The sequence below is a fragment of the Protopterus annectens genome, chromosome 14.part0 (genome assembly GCF_019279795.1).
Source record: "Protopterus annectens isolate FY-2018-M chromosome 14.part0, PAN1.0, whole genome shotgun sequence".
NCBI lineage: Eukaryota > Metazoa > Chordata > Ceratodontiformes > Protopteridae > Protopterus > Protopterus annectens.
Genome location: NC_056748.1, coordinates 625,694,842 through 625,715,477, shown reverse-complemented (window position 1 = coordinate 625,715,477; position 20,636 = coordinate 625,694,842). Strand labels below are relative to the sequence as shown.

General features: G+C 37.9%; 2 non-coding genes and 1 pseudogene across 2 annotated transcripts; all 3 read right to left on the bottom strand.

Moving 5' to 3' along the window:
- The window catches only part of LOC122788711, a 186,402-nt pseudogene that overhangs the window by 98,818 nt on the left and 66,948 nt on the right, over positions 1-20,636 (bottom strand).
- On the bottom strand, positions 2,610-2,691 carry TRNAS-UGA. Its single transcript has one exon. It is a non-coding gene; the product is annotated as a tRNA-Ser (tRNA).
- On the bottom strand, positions 20,464-20,545 carry TRNAS-CGA. The gene has a single exon. It is a non-coding gene; the product is annotated as a tRNA-Ser (tRNA).

Sequence of the window (20,636 nt, the reverse complement as noted above, 5' to 3'; positions counted from 1 at the left end):
TTGTTTTGGAGTTTGTTTTTGGCTTACTTCTGATAGGTACAACAAGCAGCCTGTATGCAGCCATTGGCATGGTTGTACAGAGTTTCTGAGATTGGAAGGGCAATGAATTTTGAGGTAATATCACTTAATAAAATGTAAATTTTCTTGGAATACTTCCTGTTACTGGAATTACTGAGTTGATTTTGATTTTGAAGGAGACAGATTTTATGATTGGATCTTACCAGGAAGGCCCTGACACTGGGGAGAGTGCAGCATTCTTCCATATTTCTGAGTACATGGCCCTGTATTTTGGAATCTGTAGTGGGCCTATGCACTTACTGGTCCTGGGTGTTTGTATGAACAAACTCCAGGAATCTCTGCGCCTGCAGATTTCAGGCCATGTAGGATTTCCAGTCTATAGTGGGGTAATTCAGTTCCTCCATGAATAAGGTGCTATTTTGGATGGTGAGTCTCCCATATGTCTAAATATGCGCTATGAGTTTTGTAGGACATATCAGGTGACTTATAGCTTGCTAGGATACTATACAGGATTTTGTCTGTAGTGACCTGCACATGGAGAAACCCCAGTGCATCATCCTGTTTAACCAATGTAGAGGTATGCTTGTTATTGATAAACCTCCAGTTTTAGTCTCTGTCTGTACATCTACTGGTCTAAAAGTGTAGAAGGCACTGAAACCTTGCAATGTCAGAGTACCCTGTATGGCGTTAAACCATGTCTCTGTAACTGCACAGATGTCTGAATTCCCCAGGCTGAGCAGTGCTTGGAGGGAGTATATTTTTTCTGTTTAGGCTCCAGACATTGAGCAGTAACACCTTGAGGTTCAGTTGAGTTGATTTTACTGTCAGTAGTTTTACCAATTTGGCATTGTCTAAAAAGGCTTTATGGGAGGGGATAAAGTTTTAGCCAGTAATTTGAAAGCCTAGTGAACCAGTGAACAATTATAAGGATATTGTTTTTTTTTTCTACACTCAAGCAGCTTTGAAAGATTAGTGCTGCCATTGCTTTGCTGGGGTGACAGCAGTGGAACTGTCATCACCCCTTTTATAAATTACATAAAATGGAACTTTGATAATGGGAGTTTTTCTTGCTGTATTTTAAAGTGGAACTGTGATAATGTCATAGTTTTTTGCAGTTGTATTGTTTAATTAACCAAAGCTTGTCTTGTTTCTATAACCAAAGATGTTTACATTATATTTCATGACTGAAGTATTAAAAGATAGTAACATACGATAATGTTTGTTTGTGTGTGTGTGTAATGTTTTCTATTAATCGGACTCAGAAGACATCATCTATTGTTCTGAGCATACAAAGACTGTCAAACAAACAGAAATATGGACTCTGTAGTTTCCATCTGTTCCAGACTATAATCCTGGCAGCTCACTGTACTCTTTTTATTCTGAATTTGGAAATAGCCAAGCTATCTTCACTATAACCAGATTAACAATATAAAGTGTACAACAGGCTGTCAGAACTATATTTACAACAATTACAGATGTCGTTCACGGCTGTGTAGCTTAGTATTGCAATACCCAGATACTAAAAAGATGCCAGTCTTTAATGCTGCCTGTTAATCCTTCTATCTCCCTTGCCTGTAATAATCAACGTTTCTAGCACACAGGCTATTTATTTGAACAGTTTTATTCAAAGGCCATGCATTTAAATAAAAGTGTGTGTCCCATTCACACTTGAAATAGATTGAAGAAAGGCTTCATTTAGAATTTTGATATAAATTTTCTATAAAACTATTCTAAATGCAACTCCAGTTGACAATGTATACAATGTATATCATGTCTATGCCTCTTTTTATCATAGGAAACAGCTTTAAATAGGATAAAAATGCCCTTTTCAGGTCACTACATGCCCCTCTGGACCCCCACCCCACCAGCCTTCAGCATCTTGCGGCTCCACTAAAATGGTGGCAGTAGTCTTGGGTCAGTTATTTACTCATTAACATCTGTAGGTTACTACAGTGCAGGATTTCCCTTAGCCTTCCAGCATAGTAATCCTGCAATAGATAATATTTTTGGTGGGCATGCAGTGGTTGTAGCTTTCTACAAAGATGACGCGAGGGGGGTGTTTGCAACAAGAAAACATATAACTTTAAAATTTCAGGATTTAAGGGGTTATTTGTGAAATATGAAATTTGGCTCATAGGTTTCTGTCAAATGCCGTAAATCCTTAACTTTCATTGTAAATATAAGAATTTTTGCCCACCTTTATGGTAGCACCCATTTCATGTATTTTGAGACTAACATTGGTTAACTCTAGTTCTTACTGCTGAGTAAAAACTACAAGAAAGGTATCATGCAGTGAAGGTTCTAGCTTAGCTGAGTCTTTCTCCCAGTTTATTTACTGAATGTTTATCTGTGTAACCTGCTTATCCTTTGCTTGGTAGCTCTTCGTGTTGACAGCATTTATTCTACCTAGACGTTTCATATATTTCTTGGATCACCATACTTACCTTTCTACTAGTGTGACACAGAAACTTATTTATAATGTATTCATATTTTCAGCAGTTATTGCACAAGGGAAGAGTATATAATAATTGCACTTTAAGTACTGATGCTGTGTATTTTACACACAAGTATTTTATCTGAACAAAAACGTACGCAGTGAGCAGGGTTCGAACCTGCGCGGGGAGACCCCATTGGATTTCAAGTCCAACGCCTTAACCACTCGGCCATCACTGCTGTACCGATGCTATTTTTTTCTCAGAGATATCTATACTTAACAAAGGGTGTTTCCAGCCTAATTTATTAGATAGAAGCTATCAAACCTGTTTTGAGTACATTATTTTTTTCCTTATGAAACTACTGCTAACTCTGTTTCTACTGAGAATGACACGACAGACAATCAGTAAATACTTTTGCATCTAGTTTTATAATAGACATTGTAAATTACTTTTTTGCACAAGCAAAATAATGCACACTGCCTTCCAATCTATATTTAAAGACACAAGCAGTACCAATGAAATGAAAGCAAACTTATTTGCCTAAATCTACAGAGTTCTTGAACCCTGTAGTATGCAGTTATGTCCTTAATGAAGAACTCTGCTTGAAGGGCATAATGCTTAATATTTTTTATCAGTTGAGAATGTTTACATTTCATACAGTATCTGACACTTTTTGTGAAGGTTGAGAAAATGCAGTAAAGCATGTAAATTAATTTTGATCAAGTCTGACAGTAAGTTTATACTGATTCTCTGAAAGGCAGTTTTCTCAAAACCCATTTCAATATAAAAAAAATATGGATCTCCCAAGACATCAAATCAGGCAATAAGACAAACTATGTTTTTTGCAGGGGAGACCCCCTACACCCAAACCTCTTTTAAGTATGCTAATTTTGACATTACATAACAGTAAAGATAAGGAGAATCCTACTGCTTTAGAGGAAACAGGAACTGACAGAACAAGAAAGCCCATTCCTGTTTCAAGGAATCAAAAGTTTCAACGAAATGCATGAAATTGTTCATAGTGTTTGGTTGGATACAATCAATTTTGTTCATCCTTTTCAAGTGTACATCAGCATGTTGCATTAAAATGAATAAACAGAATAAATCAGTGTGCGGGGGGGATAATTGCTTTAAAGTTTATAGGATATTTTCATAATGTTTATACTCCTATTATTCAAATTCCTGCTTATATCTTTGTTATCATTTCAATTTAAACTATTAATATGATATTCTCTCATAAATACAGCATTGCTGGTTAAACATCATAAATATTCATAAACAGAGTAACTTATTAACATTTCTAAATAGTATTTCATTCTTGATTGTTCAAAACTATAAACAGTGTTCTGTCACTCGTTTTATTTATTTTGTTTTGTTTTCAGTTACATTATTGTTGTCTTTACAATTTTGCTTTATGTGAAGTTCATGGTGCATTTAAATTGTAATTACATTTGCAGTAATTTTCATATGATGACTCAAACATGTTCCTTGCAATGTTATATACTTAGATTTAAGTACTGTTGGAAATTTGACTTTGACTTTTGTGATGTCTTTTCTCTCTAGGCTGTGTAGTAAATATATATTAAACAGCAAAATGTAGTAAAAGTGTCGTAGGCACCGGAGACCAGCAGTTCCAACACACAAGTAATTTAATGTTCAAACAAATAGTAAATATATATTATTTCCTCACTTCTCTCTTACTGTCCTTCCTAGCTCCTTTCATGAAGGGCCTTTCAAATTTATTTTTATTTTTATTTATTTTACATTTGTTGACCGGACTAGTCCAGCTGGATAAATGTCCATTTTCAGCAGAGGCCTGGGGAAAAAAAGCTCCTCGAAAATACAGTAAAATATTATATATAAAAAACAATATTTCACAGGTGCAAGTACAATACAAAATTAAGCTATATTATACATGATAGATTATACAGATGTGAGTAGATTAAAATATAAGGAAATATGTTCACTTCAAAACACATTTGATTGCAGAATCTTATGATATGTATCTTTTGTTAACTTAGTAGGTAGTCTAAATGACATTTTAGGGATATTGATAGAGATTCTAATCAATTTTAAGGCCTGTTATATTTATGGTTTATGTGTTACTAATGACATTAAAGCCTTAAAAAAGTAAAGTAACATTAAATTTATGTTTGCTTTTGGTACATTTTTGTTTTAAATTCTGCAGCATGTGATCTGTTTTTTTCTGTACACTCTCTCAATGTAACAATACAATTCCCGTTGATAAAATTTCTCATTTCAAAATTTGCAGTCATGTTGCTGATGCTTTCCATGTATTAATTACATGCATTGGCAATGATTTGCTTATGTAGTTAATCATTTCTTTACAAGATATGGACTTATGTATTAGCTTGTTACATCTTTGCCTTTCTACTAGAAGCACATGTTAAATGATTGTGCAAATCTATCACATTTCTTTGAGCTGCTTCCTATGCTGCAGCCATTCTCAGAAAAGTCATAATGCAAATTGTATGTATGCCAGAGTAAAGCTAATCATGAAACATTTCTTACAATGTCTTTCCCTGATTATAGCTGTATACTTGTATTGTCAGCTCTATAACCTACCCAATAAAACGCTCATTACTTTCCTGTTGAAAGAATAAAAATTAAATACGTAAATATAATAGTTGAATAAGGATGAAAATGCCATTTAAGCATCCTTGCCTTCTCTTCAAGTGCTTTATTGCTTGGCTGTTCTGGATTAAGCTCCATGTGATTAATTTAGTTTTTAAGGCTTTAATGTCATTAGTAACACATAAAATAAATAAAAAGGCAATACCTCATAATATTCATATCAGCTCTGAGGTTGTGGACCAGATGATAGAACAGTTCTGATCATTGTATCAACTTCTAGTTTGCTAGTTTCTATATACCTCTTTCTCTTAAAAACATAATTGCCTCATTGGGAGTATGCAATATATCTGTATAGAGGAAGAATTCGAAATCAGTGATACAAGAAGATTAACATTTAGATTCTTTATTCCAGTCAGCCGTAGCATGTGCAGACCAGCTTCAATGTCATGTTCACCTACCATTCTTGCTTGGGCTATGCCATATCTGTTGTTCCTAATAAAGAAATTTCCTCAAAAAGAACATGAAGCGTAATGGAAGAAACATTGCTTTAGTGAAGCCACATCATTTTCTAGAATTGCACATCACTACTAAGGAACTTAATGTTTATATCCTGAAATGAAAGACTGGGACAGCAAATATGATTTCAATGGGATCTACAATGTAAAAAATGTGCCATCTTTCAGAAAAAAATAGGAAAAACATGATACAAATTCTGGATGGGGGAGCTCAAAATCAGAGTTTATTTCCTTTTTTCACAGTTAAGAATTCATCCAAAAGCTTCACAAACGTGACTTTAAATACAGGAGGAGGAGCTGAATCTGAAAAGTTGTTGAACAATAACAGGGCATGTTATAATGAAGTAGTGAAAACAGATTGCTGGTTAACTTTAATGACCTACTTGACATGAAGAGCTATGGTCATATTGGATTTGCTAAGCCATCCTTAACTACTATCACAGGCCTTCTTTCTATATTTAAGAATTCATTATAGAGTTATAGGTTAAAAATTGTATAACCTAATTGCAGCTTTGGGCTAGTTGTTTATTGGCTAAATTCTAGGTCACTGCAGGGGGAGGGGGATTTATTTATCCCAATGGTACAAAAATACTGGGACTGCTTCACAGTGCTTGGTTATCTGGTTCAGTTCTCGGTTAGGGAACTTTCTGTGGAGCTCTTGTAAATCCTCACCGTCCATGGATATTTGTCAGGTAATACAGTTTACTTGTACATGCTATCACTGGATTAATCGTCCACCCAGCTATCCATAATTGTGCATGTCTATGTGTATATGGCATGTGTGTGAATATTCTATAATAAAATTACTAATTATACAATGCCTAGCCGTTCTAATAAAAAATAAAGGAACACAGCTGATTTTCAACACCTATCAAGCAATAAAAAAGGGAGAGAAATGCCACCACAACAATGCTATTCATGCTAACAAATATTTACCCCTGTATCCTTGGCATACTCTCATATTTGTAAAAATAGCCACTATCTGCCATAACTGGCTGCTCTAATGCATGCATCCAGCAAGGCAGGCATCCCTCTGGGTCCCTCCATGATGATGTGTGTAGCAGGTGCTAAAGGGATTACTCAAACCTTAATTTTGCAAGCTGCAAGAGAGCCACTTATCTTTTTATCTTTGAACAAACACAGCCCCGAGCTACATTACAGTAGGGAAGTGATGATTCTATGATACAAACAAGTACACTTAGGACTCTGGAAAAAGGTTTCTGGTTCATATGTTCATAGGTGTATGCTAGGCTAACAATGACTAGGGCCTTTATAAGTGTAGCTGTGCAACCCAAATGTGTCCCACAAATTATATGTTTTAGTTGTTTATATAGGGGGTGAGTGTTGGTTATAACATGATTTACTAACTGCATCTGTCCATCAGAGGTATAGGCACCAGACCAGGGGCAAATGTTTGATTTCCCATCCAATGGTCCAAGTATTTTTAAATAGGGTTAGTGAGGGACATTGGTTTACATGGGTAGGAAGCCTATTCCAGAGAATGGAAATTCCCTGAGATATATATCTGTCTCTCCAACAGGTCCTATATATGTTGCAGGCAAAATTTAGGTATTTAAATCTAGTAATTCTGATGTTATTTGTTTTTCAGATGTGCAAAAGGTTCATCAGAACAGGGTACAGGGATGCCTTGTATGCAAGCAATAGATCGACTCTCAGTAGTCTATAGAAGACTGAGCATGTACAGACAGTGATTGAGGTGATCAGCATACAACATTGTGTTTATGTCTTGTATTCTTTTTATAGGGAACCTTTGCCAGTGTTGCAGTTGCTGAATGTTTCTGGTCATGTACCTACCAAATGAGGGTATTATACCCAGTGATAAGGATGGAGTATAGTGATACAATGACTTCCCTGGACCTAGATGCCATACCCTAACTTATAAGTGGAGCAGTATAGAAGGATTTTTTTTCTACCTAAGACAAATGTTGATCAAAGGCCAGGTTACTGTCTACGTGCATTCCCAAATCCCCGACTAGTGGGTCAACTCTTAGGGGCGTTTTATCAATGATGTAGTTTCCTGGTATGGCCAGCTTCCCAAAAGGTACTATAATACATTTCTTGCCATTGAGTTTTGGCATCAGTCATTTGTCTGTCTTAGACCCTCTTGTAAGATGCTTGCATCTTGGGGGAATTCTATGACTACCCCAAGTTTGCAGTCATCTGCAGACTTGGTCAGCCAGAGGCCTTTGACAGTGGCCTTGACTTCTGAGAAGTAGATGCCAAAGAGGAGCAGGCCCAGCACAGAGCCCTGAGGGACTCCACTGGTGCACAGCCTCTTTGTGGAGGTAGCTTCAAGAATCCAAACTTCCTGGATCCTATCTATGAGCCATTTGGCTATCCACTACATTATATAGGGGTTATGCCTAATTCTAAAAGTTTAACAATGCCCATGTCAGATTGTATCAAATGCCTTAGCCAGGGCAAGGTAGGCAGCATGCACTGTTTTACCCTCATCCATTGCCTTGTTGACCTTCTCAAAGAAGTCCAGCAGGTCAATTAGGCATGACTTTCCTAATGGGTCTGTAGTTACCAGGATCTACTGATATTCCACCCTTATGAAGAAGGTTGACTATTGCAGTCCTCCATTCTCATGGCACAAAGCCAGTTTTGAGACTATAGTTTATTAGTAACACCAGCGCCCCTGATAGGTCATATTTTAGGCTATGTAGGAAGCATTCTGAGATATTATTGGGGCTCATTGAGGCTGTGTTCTTGACCTTAATGAGCTCAGCCAGGACATGGTCTCTGTTTATACATGGAGGGGTTATGTTTGAAGGTGTTTCTTGGGGTGGGGATGGCTGGGCTGAGTTGGGAGTAAAGTTGGGACTGAATATCAGCCAGCAGATTTGCAATATCACCCAGCTCAATGAATGTGGTACCATTAGCCAACAGTTCAGCACATTAGTGTACTGCCTTTCTGGTTTCTGACATAGCTCAAGAAAGCCTTATGGTTATCTCTTGCCTGGGAGGCTATCTTGACATCAAAATTTGACTTGATGGACTTAATTAGCCCTTTTAGATGCCTGTTTAATGTGATGAGAGACTTCTTATCTTTATGGGATTTACACTTCCTGATGTTAGCCATTATTTTTATTTATTTTCTTGTATAACCTGTTTAATTTGAGATCCCACTAGGGTTGTTTGTTTTGGAGTTTGTTTTGGGCTTACTTCTGATAGGTACAACAAGCAGCCTGTATGCAGCCATTGGCATGGTTGTACAGAGTTTCTGAGATTGGAAGGGCAATGAATTTTGAGGTAATATCACTTAATAAAAGGTAAATTTTCTTGGAATACTTCCTGTTACTGGAATTACTGAGTTGATTTTGATTTTGAAGGAGACAGATTTATGATTGGATCTTACCAGGAAGTCCCTGACACTGGGGAGAGTGCAGCATTCTTCCATATTTCTGAGTACATGGCCCTGTATTTTGGAATCTGTAGTGGGCTTATGCACTTACTGGTCCTGGGTGTTTGTATGAACAAACTCCAGGAATTTCTGCGCCTGCAGATTTCAGGCCATGTAGGATTTCCAGTCTATAGTGGGGTAATTCGGTTCCTCCATGAATAAGGTGCTATTTTGGATGGTGAGTCTCCCGTATGTCTAAATAGGCGCTATGAGCTTTGTAGGACATATCAGGTGACTTATAGCTTGCTAAGCTACTATACAGGATTTTGTCTGTAGTGACCTGCACATGGAGAAACCCCAGTGCATCATCCTGTTTAACCAATGTAGAGGTATGCTTGTTATTGATAAACCTCCAGTTTTAGTCTCTGTCTGTACATCTACTGGTCTAAAAGTGTAGAAGGCACTGAAACCTTGCAATGTCAGAGTACCCTGTATGGCGTTAAACCATGTCTCTGCAACTGCACAGATGTCTGAATTCCCCAGGCTGAGCAGTGCTTGGATGGAGTATATTTTTTTCTGTTTAGGCTCCAGACATTGAGCAGTAACACCTTGAGGTTCAGTTGAGTTGATTTTACTGTGTCAGTAGTTTTACCAATTTGGCATTGTCTAAAAAGGCTTTATGGGAGGGGATAAAGTTTTAGCCAGTAATTTGAAAGCCTAGAGGGGACCAGTGAACAATTATAAGGATATTGTTTTTTTTTCTCTATACTCAAGCAGCTTTGAAAGATTAGTTCTGCCATTGCTTTGCTGGGGTCACAGCAGTGGAACTGTCATTACCTCTTTTATAAATTACATAAAATGGAACTTTGATAATGGGAGTTTCTCTTGCTGTATTTTAAAGTGGAACTGTGATAATGTCATAGTTTTTTGCAGTTGTATTGTTTAATGTTAGAAAAATGTGTACTTGAATATATGAGAAATGCTAGTTTAAAAGCAAAGTAGTATATAATGCATTTTATTCTATTACTCATATAACAGAAAGGATTAATCCATGTGTAAATGTAAGTAGTTTTGAAACTGCAGTGTGGCTTAAAGCAAGCTGACTTTCGACCCTGGCAGATGCTAGCTTAGCAAGTTTTAATGTTTATGCTTTTCACAAGTGATTATCTGCTGGGTCAGGAAATTAAATGTGTGAAATAATGAAATCTTCTGCTCTTTGCTGCTGGGATGATTTGGCCTTGTATATGTGTTACTGAGATAGCATGCAGCTGGTGGGAAAGTGTTACAGTGAACAAAGATGTGTATTAGAAAACTGAATCCACCATTGTATTCGAACTGATATGAAACCTTGAAGAAGTAACTTTACAGAAAGACATTATGTCTGACCAGGTGAATAGCAAGGCCGTATTGTTACCAGAGGAAAACTTTTTTAAAATATACAGCATCAGCAGTTTTTATGAATTGAGGACTGTAAGCTAAAGTGATGTAGATGCCCTGTGACATACCACGTCAGTAAGGTGGGCACAGCTTGAATGTTAAACCTATATAAAATTGTGTGCTTCCTGTTTCATATTAGACAAAATTCTGTACTTGTACGTTTTTTGCCTCCTGGTGTACACTAGTAAACTTTTTGATCCTGAACCTCCTGTGTATTGAATTCTTGATTTTATTTAACAGTTTGGTCCTTCAGACCGGAATTCCCTCGGACAGCTGCAGATCAGAGTCTACCGGTGGTCGAATACTGCGCAGGAGAAGTTACCAAAATGGTTCTTCTAGTGTGAAAAGACCTCCGTCTGAATTGTCATTTAAAGAGGCTGGCCACTTTCTGATCTGTGGCCGAAGAGCGAATATTGGACGGTTCAATACCGGAGGCTCAGGTTGGAAGAATTTGCCTTTTTTCTGTTTTAGATCAGGAACTAGGTTACAGTATATTGTTGTCAAGATTTGTTTTGAAGATCAGGGACAAAAGGAAGTACTGTATATTTGGTCATAGATCAGGCTAACAGAATAAGGTAGGCAGTTATTCTAGATAAACTGTGAAAAGGAACTGAGAACTTGATATCACGTGATAAAAAAAGGGTTACGTAACATTTTCTTTGCCATGGGAAATCAGTGCACTAAAACATCGCGAGATCCGCCCCTAACTGAAGACGCAAAATACATGCAATTACAACGTTTTGCTAACGTTAGGTATTATACGAAATGGTTTAACAAATATGAATTTGATGGTAAACTAGATAAAACTTCACTAGTTAAACTCCTTAAGCAACTTAAATCTGATGCGGGAGGTCAGGCAAAAAAGCAACGCCAATTATGCATTCCTCAGGCACACAGGTGGATTGAGGAAGCAAATCGTAGAGAACAGAATCGTAAAAATTCAAAAACATTATTTTTAGACAAAGAAGATAACTTGGTAATAGCAACAGCCCCTCCTCCTCCTCCCTTGCCCCCTCCCTTACCCTTTTCAGGATATGAAGCGAGTGGACAGGCTGGTCCGCCTCCGTGTCATCCTGAAGTTTCAGCAAGACCACAATCATTTGTTAGAGATCCTATTGAAACTAGGTCCCGAACACGTAAAATACATAGGGACGCAGAATCATATCAAATAGAGAGAAACTTACAGGATGAGAGTGAGGAAGAAATATGCCCACTTATAGAAGTTCGAAATCCTCAGGCAGGACAGGAAGGGCAAAACCCAACACTCTTAGTATATAGACCATGGACACCGGAGGATATCCGGAAAGCTACTGAGGGAATCCCCCGTCCGAAAGTTAATTTTATGAAGTTTTTGGAAGATTTACAAGGCATGAGGTTGAGTTACCACTAGAATGGGGAAGAAGTAGAAAAAGTAGTAAGACAAATTATAGGTCCAGATTGGCACATGATTTGTGGCACCTGGAATCCTCATAATGCAGAGCTTAAACCACTCCCACATAGTGATGCAGAGTTAGACAACAGAGTGAAAGGTCTTACAGACCGAATCTCTGAGAAATGGAAACCTAGAGCAGACTGGACTTGCATTAATCAATGCATACAACAGGAAAATGAGACATTAGATGGGTACTATGCTAGATTATTAGAATGTTTTAATAATCATAGCGGTATGTCGATTCCTGAGAACCAAACAAATGATTCCCCGTATGAACAACAATTGAAAAATGCATTTTTGAAAGGTTGCATTGCACCTATTAGTAGCTTCATTACGAAGCATATGATAGACCATCGAACAGGGAGGCTACAAGCCTTACTTGAATACGTTAGACATGCTGAAAGACATTTTAATAGTAAAAAGAAAATGAAGGCGCAAGTCTTCACTGCTGAAGACGGAGCTGAAGTATTTGTATTACAGTCAGGTAAAAAGGGCAAGAAGAATGCCCAGGGAAACAAACAGTCTGACAAACGATCAAAAGATTTTGAAGAAAGGAAAAAGAGAGGTGAATGCTTCAAGTGCGGGAAAAAGGGACATCTAGCAAGGGATTGTAAGCAAAACAAAAAGGTAATTTCAGAAGATAAGGGAGATGACGACTGACTATATGATAGTGAAGATACATCATGCAAAAGTCAGAAATCATCAGGAAAAGCTAATAAACAAAAAACAAATGTAAATGTGATAGAAGGAATAGAGGAAGTGCAAGTAGATATGGAGGATGAAGAAAGTGAAATTTTGGACTTAGCATTATTGAGCTTAGAGCTCTATTTAGCAGATACGAAACCGGAAGTTACACTTCTGGTGGAGGGAAGGGAAGTTATGTTCCTGTGTGACTCAGGAGCATCACGGACCTTGATACACCCCTCCAAGTTACCAGAACATTCCGAATCACCTGATTATATACTAGTAAAAGCCGCAAATGGACAGCTATACAGGGAACCACTTTCCCATGATATAGCAATAACTGACCCTGTTTCAGGTATGACCCAGAGAAGTAAAATTGTTGTTTCTGCAAAGTGTCCAGTAAACCTATTGGGCAGGGACCTTATGCAGATATTTGGCATAGCAGTAGTTCCAACTGTACAAGGTATGGAGGCACAGAGACAAATGGATACCTTTGTAGTGCGGTCGGAGGGTGAAACATTTTACTGGTACAGCCAGGACCTAGTCACTACTGGTCCAGGGGCAGTAACCGAGGAACTGATGAACGTAGCCATCAGTAAAGCCCCCTCCCTCGACACTGATCGACAGCATTTGTTACACTGTACTCTATACTACTGTACTACACCAGGACCTGATAGAGAGTATGAGCAAGAATTGTTCAGAAATCGTGCAACTAGACTAGTTTTGCGAACTTTGTACTGGGATACTGAGGGGAACAGTGTAGTTAGCTGTTCATTACCTCAAGAATTCCTTGCATTATATAGATCAAATCGATTACCACATGTCAGCTTGACAAAGAACAAAAGTGTAAAATGGGCAGACTTAGGAGAAAAGGTGACAAGATGGGAGAAACAGACTGATTTAGAACTATCAGAACAAGGGATACAAAAACAAAAACTGAATTGGTTGACACAGACACATCCAGCTGTTCACTTGCAATCTAGCGAGGACAGCTGATTAGCATTTTTATTAGAAGAAGAAAAGGCCTTATGTGAAATTCCGACAACTCTTTGGTCAACAGGCAAGTCAGATGTAGGACTTATTCGAACAGCAGGACCAGTTACAATTACCCCGAAGTCAGCATTTAGACCACAGAAAAGGCAATACCCTTTGAGAAAGGATGCAGAAATAGGAATCAAACCTATAATAGCAGCATTACTCAAAGAAGGAGTACTGGTAGAATCTCCTGATTCACCATGTAATACACCCCTATTTCCTGTTAAGAAAGTGAATGGGGAATGGCGGATGGTTCAAGATTTACAAGCTGTAAATAATGTAGTAATACCTAGAGCACCTACGGTGCCAGACCCACATACTTTGTTAAACGACTTAGAACCGCAACAGAAGTATTTCTCTGTGGTAGATATCAGCAATGCTTTCTTTTCAATACCTATACATCCTGATAGTCAATATTGGTTTGCATTTACATTTCAGGGTAAAAGGTATACCTATACTCAACTATCACAGGGATATTGTGAGAGCCCAACAATATTTGCACAAGAAATGGCTAGCAACCTGGCAGGGTTTACCCCACCGGGAGGTAGTCAGATTCTACTTTATGTAGATGACATCTTGCTAGCAGCCCCCACCCAGCAACAATGCAGGGAGGATACTGTAGAATTATTGAAATTTTTAGCAACACAAGGACACAAAGTAAACAAAAGTAAGTTACAACTTTGGAAAAAACAAGTTAGATACTTAGGATATGTAATATCCAATGAAGGTAGAATACCAGACGAGGAAAGAAAAACAGCAATCTTGCAAGCACCCAAACCAGCAACCAAGAAGGAAATGATGTCTTTCTTGGGTACAACTAATTTCTGTCGGAGCTGGATACCAAATTATGCTTTGGAATCTGCTCCACTGACTGACTTGATATATAAGACACCAATGGCAGCACAAGATATTTTACAATGGACACCTGAAGCAGAAATGGCTTTCTGCAGGTTGAAGCAGTTGATAGCTTCTTCATTAGTTTTAGGACTTCCGAATTATCACAAACGGTTCTTTCAGACTGTAGATTGCAAGCAAGGATATATGACGTCAGTACTGACGCAACAACATGGGGATAAGCAACACCCCATAGCCTATTATTCATCGCAGTTAGACCCAGTGGCTCGATCTTTGCCTCACTGTGTACAAGCAGTAGTTGCAGCTGCAATGGCAGTACAGGCTTCAGCCTCAGTGGTGTTATTCCACCCTCTCACATTGAGAGTGCCTCATGCAGTTGCAATAATTTTACTGCAAGAAAAAGTGGCATACCTTTCTCCTGCTAGACATCTTTCATGTATGACTATACTGCTGAGCCAACCTCATATGACAATTGAACGATGTACGACATTAAATCCATCAACATTACTTCCAACTCCTGCGGATGGCACACCACACAGCTGCCTGCAGGAAATTGAACAGTTAGCTTTACCTAGACAAGATCTCACAGATATGTCCTTGGATAATGCCGAGGTGACATATTACATGGATGGCTCATGCAGAAGGGGTCCTACAGGAAAGAATCTGGTAGGGTATGCAGTAGTTACAGACACTGAAATTCTAGAAGCCCAATCCTTACCACATAACTTATCTGCACAAGCAGCAGAATTGATAGCTTTGACACGGGCATGTACTTTAGCAAAAAACAAGTGTGTAAACATATATACTGATAGTCAGTATGCTTTTTCTACAGTACATGTATTTGCGCAACAATGGAAAAATAGAGGAATGATAACATCTAGTGGAAAACCTATTAATCATGCGCAATTTATTTTGGAATTATTAGAATCTATTCAGTTACCTACCAAAGTAGCTATTTGTAAATGTGTAGCTCATACAAAACAACAGGATAAGATTTCAAAAGGCAATGCACGAGCTGATGCAGCTGCAAAGCAAGCAACCTCAGACTTAGAAACTTTACTTTTGAATGAGGAATTACAACCCTCTGAGATTTTAGATTTAGACATGTTAAAAACAATGTAGACACTTACTACAAAAGCAGAAAAACAAAAATGGGTAAAACGAGGTGCAATTCTTGAAAATGGACTGTACATTTCCAAAGAGAGAAAACCGATATTGCCGTCTAATTTATTTAGATATGCAGCTTTGTTGAGCCATGGGCAGTGCCATGTCTCAACAGGGGGAATGGTACAGTTAGTAAACCGAATATTCCAAACATACGGATTCACAAATTACACACAAAAATTTTGTGCAGCTTGTCATACTTGTAACAAGCACCATGCAAAAGGGGCATTTAAAACCAAGCAAGGAAGTTTTCCTATACCACCATATCCGTTCCATACTATTTGTATGGATTTCATAGAATTGAATAAGTGTGAAGGGAAAAAGTTTTGTTTAGTTATCGTAGATATGTTTTCCAAATGGGTAGAAGCTTTTCCAACCAAAAATCCAGATGCAGCAACAGTGGCAAAAGCCCTGATAAAAGAAGTAATCCCTAGATTTGGCATTCCGGAAAGGATTTATAGTGACAACGGCACACTTTTCGTGAACCAGACAATTCAGCAACTTGGGAGATTTTTTGGTATCTCCTTAAAGAACCATTGTGCTTACCACCCACAGTCAGCAGGACTGGTGGAAAGGTACAATGGTACCCTTAAGAATAAACTAAGGAAGTTAGTTGAGGAGACCCAAAAGAATTGGATACACTGTCTGCCTTTGGCACTGCTGAGTATAAGAACGGTTCCAAATGTGAAAGGTTTGACTCCCTTTGAAATGATTTTTGGGAGAGCATATTATGTGCCTCAGTGGAAAGCTCTCATGCCTGCAGAGCAAGAGGCTGACAGTTCATTAGCTAGTTATATGAGGAAACTGTTAACAAATAAATCTGTTTTGCAGTTTAACTCTTTTTCAGATAAGGGACAGACCAGACCGGTGGAAGCAGTTTTGGAGCCTGGAACGTGGGTGTGGCTGAAAGCGACGAAAAGGAAGAATTGGGTGAGTCCAAAGTGGGAAGGACCATACCAGGTTCTGTTGGCAACGCCTACTGCAGTCAGAGTGGCCGAGAGGACGTCCTGGGTTCATTTGACACACTGCAAACCGGTAAAGAACTTTCAACTTAATAAAAACTTTGTGACTGATACACAACCAGACCAAGATGGCCAAAAACAAAGTGAATAGAAATTTAGATCAACCCCAGAGATGTTGCATAATCATTTTGTTGAGTATACATTTATTGACTGTAATTGTGACAATTTTCCTCTTGTTGTGGTTTATCCTGCACACAACCACACAAGTAAAAGTGGGAAGGCGTGACGAAACGTCTATAGACTGGCATCCAAATTTTAACACATACCTAGCCATGAAGCGTGTATATGCAGAGACTATGAACATTTCAAATTGCTGGGTTTGTACAGCTATACCAACAGCATATGGAGGACTGATAATGTCTGCTGTCCCTTTGGGGATAAATGAGACTTGGGAGAATTTACTGTTCGATACAAGAACTGTGAGATCACAGGACAAAATAGCTTTATTTTTACCTGTTACACAAAAAGGAATTGTATGTTTTTACAAAAATGATACTGTCCAGGAGGGCTGGAGCAATTGTAATATAACCATATCTTACCGATGTTATATTAAGAATAGTAATGGCAATACTTTTTGCAGTACTAATTATGACTCATATTTGAACTCACTGAAAACAACTATGAATGACATTCGTAAGAATCCTGTTTTGTTTAAACAATTGTCAGTTATAGATCAGAAAATGTTTCATGCAGGGTTAATGCGTATTAGTACTAAAGTAGAAAACTGTTATTTTATTTGTGGGAAAAAGGCATATAAATGGTTACCTGAGAATTGGTCCGGCAGTTGTTTTTTGGGTTATTTGGTTCCGGCAATAAGACATAGTGCAGAATTACCTTTCGGTAAGATACGAAACGTGAGAGAAACAGCCCGAAAACCAGAAGGTCCAGTTGAAAAACCTGTGAATCCAGTTGGAAAGATCGAAGCTGGCTGGAAAGACCATAATACCGTGAAAGACAAAAGCAAATTGACTCATATGGACTTGAGTGACAGTGTTATATCTTGGGCAGGAATATTCCCAGCCTATGGAGCAGTCAAATCGATCTGGGAGCTGAGGAAGTTGTCGAAACTTCTCGAAGTAATGAGTAATGCAACTTTTTCTGCCCTGGAATTGGTGACTGATGAACTGAATGCAATGAGAACTGTTGTGCTACAAAATCGAATGGCTCTTGACTTCACCCTAGCGGCGAGAGGTGGTACGTGCGTGCTTATCAAAGATGAATGCTGTGCGTACATACCAGACAACAGGCATGAAATTAATAATCACCTAGAGGTAATTCAGCAAGTATCAGCCATGAATGAACCAGGCCCAAACCCACTGATGGACTTTTTCCAGAATCTATCTGGGGGGTGGGGTTCCATCCTAATGAATATTCTGATTGCCATTTGTGTGGGTATACTCCTAATAGGAGCATGTGTTTGCTGTGGAATTCCTTGCATGAAAAGACTAATCAAAGATTTTATTGATGTATCTGTTACTAAAACTTTGTATCAAGATATTGAGAATGAAAAATTGATCTCAGATGACATTTTTTCTGAAGTATAGATTGAATGACTCAACTAGCTGAAAATCCTAAGTGGAAAAGGTTAGGAGATGAAATGACACTATGCATACTTCAAAATAGAATAAAAAGTATTAATAGGGGGGAAAATGTTAGAAAAATGTGTATTTGAATATATGAGAAATGCTAGTTTAAAAGCAAAGTAGTATATAATGCATTTTATTCTATTAATCATATAACAGAAAGGATTAATCCATGTGTAAATGTAAGTAGTTTTGAAACTGCAGTGTGGCTTAAAGCAAGCTGACCTTCGATCCTGGCAGATGCTAGCTTAGCAAGTTTTAATGTTTATGCTTTTCACAAGTGATTATCTGCTGGGTCAGGAAATTAAATGTGTGAAATAATGAAATCTTCTGCTCTTTCCTGCTGGGATGATTTGGCCTTGTATATGTGTTACTGAGATAGCATGCAGCTGGTGGGAAAGTGTTACAGTGAACAAAGATGTGTATTAGAAAACTGAATCCACCATTGTATTCGAACTGATATGAAACCTTGAAGAAGTAACTTTACAGAAAGACATTATGTCTGACCAGGTAGATAGCAAGGCCGTATTGTTACCAGAGGAAAACTTTTTTAAAATATACAGCATCAGCAGTTTTTATGAATAGAGGACTGTAAGCTAAAGTGATGTAGATGCCCTGTGACATACCACGTCAGTAAGGTGGGCACAGCTTGAATGTTAAACCTATATAAAATTGTGTGCTTCCTGTTTCATATTAGACAAAATTCTGTACTTGTACGTTTTTTGCCTCCTGGTGTACACTAGTAAACCTTTTGATCCTGAACCTCCTGTGTATTGAATTCTTGATTTTATTTAACATTTTATTAACCAAAGCTTGTCTTGTTTCTATAACCAAAGATATTTACATTATATTTCATGACTGAAGTATTAAAATATAGCAACATACAATAATGTTTGTTTGTGTGTGTGTGTGTGTGTGTGTGTGTGTGTGTGTGTGTGTGTGTGTGTGTGTGTAATGTTTTCTATTAATCGGACTCAGAAGACATCATCTGTTGTTCTGAGCATACAAAGACTGTCAAACAAACAGAAATATGGACTCTGTAGTTTCCATCTGTGCCAGACTATAAACCTGGCAGCTCACTGTACTCTTTCTATTCTAAATTTGGAAATAGCCAAGCTATCTTCACTATATCCAAATTAACAATATAAAGTGTACAACAGGCTGTCAGAACTATATCAGTAACAGACTAAAACTATAGAGGCCATGCTTTACAACAATTACAGATGTTGTTCACAGCTGTGTAGCTTAGTATTACCCAGATACTAAAAAGATGCTAGTCTTTAATGCTGCCTGTTAATCCTTCTATCTCCCTTGCCCGTAATAATCAATGTTTCTAGCACACAGGCTATTTATTTGAACAGTTTTATTCAAAGGCCATGCATTTAGATAAAAGTGTGTGTCCCATTCACACTTGAAATGGATTGAAGAAAGGCTTCATTTAGAATTTTCATATAAAATTTCTATAAAACTATTCAAAATGCAACTCCAATGTATATCATGTCTATGCCTCTTTTTATCATAGGAAACAGCTTTAAAAAGGATAAAAATGCCCTTTTCAGGTCACTACATGCCCCTCTGGACTCCCACCCCACCAGCCTTCAGCATCTTGTGGCTCCACTAAAATGATGGCAGTAGTCTTGGGTCAGTTATTTACTCATTAACATCTGTAGGTTACTACAGTGCAGGATTTCCCTTAGCCTTCCAGCATAGTAATCCTGCAATAGATAATATTTTTGGTGGGCATGCAGTGGTTATAGTTTTCTACAAAGATGACGTGAGGGGGGTGTTTGTAACAAGAAAACATATAACTTTAAAATTTCAGGATTTAAGGGGTTATTTATGAAAACTGAAATCAGGCTCATAGGTTTCTGTCAAATGCCATAAATCCTTAACTTTCATTGTAAATATAAGAATTTTTGCCCACCTTTATGGTAGCTCCCATTTCATGTATTTTGTGACTGACATTGGTTAACTCTAGTTCTTACTGTTGAGTAAAAACTACAAGAAAGGTATCATGCAGTGAAGGTTCTAGCTTACCTGAGTCTTTCACCCAGTTTATTTACTGAATGTTTATCTGTGTAACCTGCTTATCCTTTGCTTGGTAGCTCTTAGTGTTGACAGCATTTATTCTATCTAGACGTTTAATATATTTCTTGGATCACCATACTTACCTTTTCACTAGTGTGACACAGAAACTTATTTATAACGTATTCATATTTTCAGCAGTTATTGCACAAGGGAAGAGTATATAATAATTGCACTTCTTTAAGTACTGATGCTGTGTATTTTACACACAAGCATTTTATCTGAACAAAAACGCACGCAGTGAGCAGGGTTCGAACCTGCGCGGGGAGACCCCATTGGATTTCGAGTCCAACGCCTTAACCACTCGGCCATCACTGCTATACCAATACAATTTTTTTCTCAGAGATATCTATACTTAACAAAGGGTGTTTCCAGTCTAATTTAGTAGACAGAAGCTATCAAACCTGTT